The sequence below is a fragment of the Antechinus flavipes genome, chromosome 3 (genome assembly GCF_016432865.1).
Source record: "Antechinus flavipes isolate AdamAnt ecotype Samford, QLD, Australia chromosome 3, AdamAnt_v2, whole genome shotgun sequence".
In the NCBI taxonomy this organism is placed as follows: Eukaryota; Metazoa; Chordata; class Mammalia; order Dasyuromorphia; family Dasyuridae; genus Antechinus; species Antechinus flavipes.
The window spans coordinates 229,844,397-229,850,806 of record NC_067400.1 but is presented as its reverse complement, the minus strand read 5'-3'; positions in this window follow the sequence as shown (position 1 = coordinate 229,850,806).

Here is a 6,410-nt window from a genome sequence, read left to right as displayed (position 1 = left end):
AAGTGTCAGAGGCTGCATCAGGTCCACCCAATTCCAGGGCTGTTGCTCTATCCACTGAACCACCTAGCTGCTCAGAATATTTGTAGTTTTTAAAAATTATACCCTTTCAATAAGGGATCTCTTCTGAAGTAATACAATATTTTATATTATATTTGTTCTACTTAACCCCAGAGGACAGAAGTAAGAGAGAATAAGGAAAACTTCAAAATAAAAAGTTTGTGCTTAATGTAAGGGAAAAATTGTAACAGAAATGTCTAAAAGTAAAATAAATCTCCTAATGGTGGAGCCCTCATCACTGGAGGTCTTCAAGTAGAGGCTTACTGATGACATTTGGAAGATTCCTATTGAATTAGATGATCATTATAGTTCTTCCAACTCTAAGCTTCTATACCTGATTCTATTTCACTTTCATATTTTACCTTGCACTAGAGTTTTTTGGATATATCTCACCTTCCCAACTCTACCAAAAGCTTCTTAGAAAAAAGAGTTACTGAGCTATCATTAGTTTTACATTTTCATTAATGACTTTGATAGTGATATCGATGACATTTTTATCATATATATATATCTAATGTATTTGTCTAACATATATATATATATAGGTGTGTGTGTGTATATATATATATATATATATCTTTCCTTCCATCTTTTTTTAATAAGAAAGAACATACACAGCAGTGGGCACATGCACACACACATATGTATAGCCAGGCTGTTCTTGAGACTATGTCTAGTACTGTTTACTTCCCTCTTCTCATTTCAGATGTGCTTGGTTTTTAACTTTTTTCTTCCATGTGTTTTCCCTTCTGATCACACTATCTCCATACAAGTCATAGATTGGCTTGCATTAAGCACTATTCATGGCTCAACCAGTCTAAAATAGAGCTTTTAGATTGACTCTTTTCCATGTGGTCAAAACTCAACAGAGAAGTCTATTATTCTTCTTTCTTTTTTTCATGAGAATTTATTTATTTGTCTATTTTTCCAGGAGGATTTATTTTTTTATTTTTAGAACTTTTTATTTTCAAAATATATGCATAGATAGTTTTCAATATTCACCCTTGCAAAACTTGTGTTCCAAATTTTTTTCTCCCTCCTTTCCTCCCTTAGGTGGCAAGTAATACAATATGTTAAACATATACGATTCTTCTATACATATTTCCACAATTATCATGTTGCACAAGAAAAATCAGATCAAAAAGGAAAAAGAAATAAGAAAGAACAAAAAAACACACAAACAATAATAAAAAAGATATTATATTGTGATCTATATGCAGTCCTTACAGTCTTCCCTCTGGATACAGATGGCTCTCTCCATCACTAGTACAATGGAAGTGACCTAAATCATCTCACTGTTGAAAAGATGATTGGAATTGATCATTATATAATATTGTTGCTATGTACAATATTCTCTTGGTTCTACTCACTACACTCAGCATCAGTTCATGTAAGTCTCTCCAGGCTTCTCTGTATTCATCCTGCTGATCATTTCTTACAGAACAACAATATTCCATAACATTCACAAAACATAACTTATTCAGCCATTCTCCAACTGATGGGCATGCACTCATTTAGCTTTTTATTTTTTCAAAATACATGCAAAGATAATTTTCAACATTCACCCTTGTAAAACCTTGTATTGTGAATTTTTTTCCCTCCACCCCCATCTCATCCCTCCCTTAGACAGCAAGTAATCCAATACAGGTTAAACATGTGCAATTCTTCTAACCATAATAACTGTCTCTTGAAAGAGCTCATTTCCCTCAAAACCCTGAAGGTCAGTGCAAATGTGGTTTTCTATTATTTTTTTAAAAATTCTCTCTGAATTAAATATTTTGCTTTTTCACTTCTGTTCTTCAACTAACTTCATTAGCATGATGATCAATTGATTGTATATATGTGAATTGAAGTCAGAAGTTCCCATTTTTTTAACTCAATGGTTTCATATGAATTTCATATTAAATTACTATTAAAAGTCTTCATGGCTTAGACCTTAATCTGAAAGGGATCCCATTGAAATGACAAAAATCTTGGAGTAATAGTTAACATATTGTTTGATGTCCTCAAGATTTTAAAAGTTCTTTATAGGCTAGAATTTGAGTTTGAGTTTAATAAAAATGAAACTCAGGAACTCAGAAGGGACAAATATAAAGTATTAAACTTGTATTTTAAAAAATCAGATTTAAAACTACAAAATGTAGGCATGGCTAGACAGTAGATAATCTAAAAAAAAAATCTTACCTCTTCATGTACATGACAATCTGTCAGCAGGGTGATATGACAGCCAAAAAAGCTAATATGATTATAAGCTACATTATGAAATGCAATATCCAGGGCTAGGGAGGTGATAGTCCTGTTATACTTTATCCTGGTCCGACCCTATCTGTCCACCTCAGAATGTCATATTTTAGGAAGGACATTAATGAGTTGGAGAATATCCAGAGAAACTCAACCAGTAGAGTGAAGGACTTTGAGATCATGCCCTTGAGCAGTAACTGAAGAAAATAAGGGTGTTTAGCCTGTCAGAAGAAAAGACTTAAAGGGACATGATAACTGTTCTCAAATATTTGCACATAGTAATCAAATCAATACTATTATTATTGTCAAGATATTAGAAGACCCCCTGTTTTCGCAAGCTAAGGCCCAGCAAACTAACTGTGCCCTGAGCTTGGTATAACAACAATCCTTTGCACTGGCTGATGTTAGGCGTTTATGATTTTAATTATTTAGCTCTATTTTCCAGGAGATCCTGGGCCTCACAGCGGGAGTTACAGCTGACATGCTGTAGCAGAAAATGATCACTCACATCTCCTGACATTCTAATAATTTCTGTGCTTGTAACTACTAGGTGAACTGAACCAGGTACTGCACTCCTATTCCTGCCATGCTAATTCTGGTTCTCATCCCACTGAACAATCATAAGGTTCAATGACCTTTAAGGCTTGAGGGAATTGCAAGGCTCAATGATTCTAATAATTTGGAGACTTCCCATAGGACCCAAGAACACCTGTATTGTTCCAAGGGCCTGCTGTGGGAACCTTAATCAAGACCTAAGAATGACAGTGTTGGGTCCCACCTTTTTTGTGGTTTTCAGACTTAAAAATCCTATCCCTGCCACAAGTCATAAGCTTTCCTTCTCAGAAGGATTTCAATTTGCAAACCCGTTTTCCTCACTCTGAAATTAAAATTCTGTTTGACTCCTGACTCTCCTGTCTCTAGCTCTCTTTGTTCAGCTCCAGCCACCCACATATTAGAGACTGGATCAAGTCCAGTTGTCATTACTAACCAAAATTCTAATGTGTTGCCTGGGAAATTATAAATTACCCTTCCCTGGAGGTCTTCATGCTAAGGTTGAATGAACACTTCTCTGAGATTCTGAGCTTCTGGTCACTGTCATATTTTTTTTTTCAGTAATGCTTATTTAAGCATTTACAGTGGCTGGAGAGCTTAACCATTCCCTGTCCTACCCATGTATTGTAGTTTGTCCAGGTTCAATTCTGAGAAAGCCTTACTTCTAGTTAGGAAGATTAGGCTCCCTTTTTTCATTGGCTCCTTAAACTCCCACCCTATCTTACTTTTTGCCTCAAGTCTAGGATATCTCTAAAAAGGGAGAAATAGAAAATGAATATCTCAAAGCATTCTGTGAATCTGGTAAAAGACAGTTTATTTTAAACATAAATTGACTATATATCTTATTAAACACCATTCAATAATCATTAAGGGAATAGAGCTCATCATTAGAATAGGTTACAAGAAATTCAATAACTTGACTTATATTCCCAACTAGTTAGTTGGGAAGCTATTATCAAACCCTATTAGGTTATAATGTAGTTTGCAGAACTAATAATTACCCTATTTACATTTCACCTCCCTCTTTCACTGTTCCAATACTCCACTGCTATTTTGGATAGCATCTGACTCAGTCCAGTCCCTTGGTATTTTAGGTTCAATAATAGAAGCAAATGAGACACTCTAAGGTTATTCAGAAGTTTACAAAAAGAGTTCCTTGAAGTTTCCACAAGATCACTTGGAATGAGGGAAAGTGAAGGGGAAGAATATTGTTGCTGGGGAATTGTAATTTTTTTCTATCTTCTACAACATTTTAGAGTGACTTGCACATAGTAAAGCCTCAATAAATATTCATTAAGTATATGAAAAGCCAGGCAATTCACTATTTTACTAAACTTCATTCCTTATCTATAAAATGAAGGAGTTAAATTAGATGAGCTCTGAGAATTATTGCCCTTTAAAGAACTTCAGAGATTATCCAAATGCTCCCATTAGTGAGAACTTCGAAACCTACAAGAATAAAGTGATTTCTGTTATTCAGTAATTGTAAAAATCAGTATAATTGCAGTTAATGTGTTTTTTTGCTTTTGTTGAATTTCCAAATAAAAAATTCAAGCCAACAAGAATTATATGCAATATAGGTATATCCTTTTTCCCCATTAGGGTAGGTTTGCAGTTTTCTGACAGGAAATCTGCATTTCCACATTTTTTGCAGAAATGAGTCAGAAAATGTCAGGATGATAACAATGAAATCTGAAGGGGTACAGTATCACTTCCCATATCCTAGCCTCATAGTTGCCACATCCTACTTTTCTTATTAGTTCTGCAAACCCTTAGCTATTTCAGCTTGTGGGTTTGATTTAAGGTTGCCCTAGTAATTCTAGTAGGAACTACTACTACTAAGAAGAAGTCAGTTTTAGGCTGACCTCCACTCCGTGACTGAGAAGGTGACAAGTTTTAGGAGAAGGACAGAAATAGCTCTAAAAGCTATCACAACTCTCTGTAAGGTATCACTCCCAGGCACTGAGCCAGATTTTACTTGGCAAGAAACCATGGAAATTGTTATTAGTACAGAAAGGGGAGGCTTGGTCAGCAGATGTCTCTGCCTCTTACACAATAAACTCTCCCAAATTAAAGCTGGGACCACCTATCCCATAATCTCTTCTATATATAGGTTCATTGGGATTAATTTTAAACTGGTGTCACCTGTATAAAAGGCAGTAGTAGTACAAATTAATTCACAAGAGTGCTTAATAAAGTGTCTGGGCACATAATAAGTACTTAATGTTTATTGATATAATTTTAAAGCAAATAAGCCATTTGATCTTGATGTCCCTGTTCTGATGTGAATGAATAATGTGCTAGTATAAGTGAATACATGACTATAACAGGGCATGGGAAGCAGGGAGGCAGGCAACAGCTTCTGTCACTGAAAAGTGAAATCATTTAGGACCAAAGGACAGATATATTCATTTATTTCCTACCCCTGCCACTAGATAAACATTGAATTCCAAAGAAATCCTATCATCTATAATTCTCTAAGCAAGGTGTAGAAAAATTATTCTTCTCTTAATTTAACTGAGCCAAGTATATATTAAAAAGTTTATCCAACAAACTAAGAGAATAACATGAGGCAAAATAACAGAGAAACCTCAAGATAGTTATTCTACTTACTACTAGAGACTCTTTCCTTAGAATTCCATTTTTATCTCCTGAACCTATTTTGATGTCAAGAGCAGAAGTCCAACATGCTCCCTCCAACACAAAAAATAGCTAGTGTCTCCTTTTTTGATCCAATTAAACTCTTCCACATCTAGTTAGTAATGGAAATATCATATATAAATTCCGGCCCCAACTCATGGCATAGTTCTTTCCTGAATGCTTAATGTGCCATGTTCCACAGTAGAAAATCATCACTTAAGAGGTTGAATTTAAGTGGCCACAAACATTTGCTAGCAAAGGTTTAACGACCAGCTCTGTTGGGGAAAAATGTACATACAACATACTAGTTTAATCTGCATTGTTAACATTTTCTCCATCACTTTATTAAGTTAGGCAATCAAAGAAACAATAAATCGATCTCAGATTTATATCCATTTGTTGATATCCATGGTATAAATGGTCATCCTAAAAGATTTGAGCTGGCTTTAGTATGTCTCTGCTGTAAGGAGATCTCAGCTATACATAGTTTGAAAGGGTCAAGTGAAGGCAGAAAGTCCTGATCCAACCAAGGGAACAGGAATCTTGTCATGCAGCCTGTGTGGTAATTATTTAAAGCTGTGGAATATTAGCTGGGATGAGAGATAAAATGGGATTCATAGGGAGGAGAATCTGACTGAGTCAAGAAAAAGCAATGAACCAGATACTGGATTATGGAACAAGTATAAATTTGGAAGTCACTATGGAGAAGTAGTATTGAGAAAAGCAAACAGCCAAAGCTAATCATTAAAGAATGCTGAAAACTATCTTTGCATGTATTTTGAAAATAAAAATCTTTTATTAAATTTAAACATATCAACAGTCACCAAGTATGTAAGACATTATCAAGTAACATCATCTATATATAGATGGGGTGAGGTTGCAGTTTTAAAGTTTGTGTAAGGGAAAAAAATGTATATAGT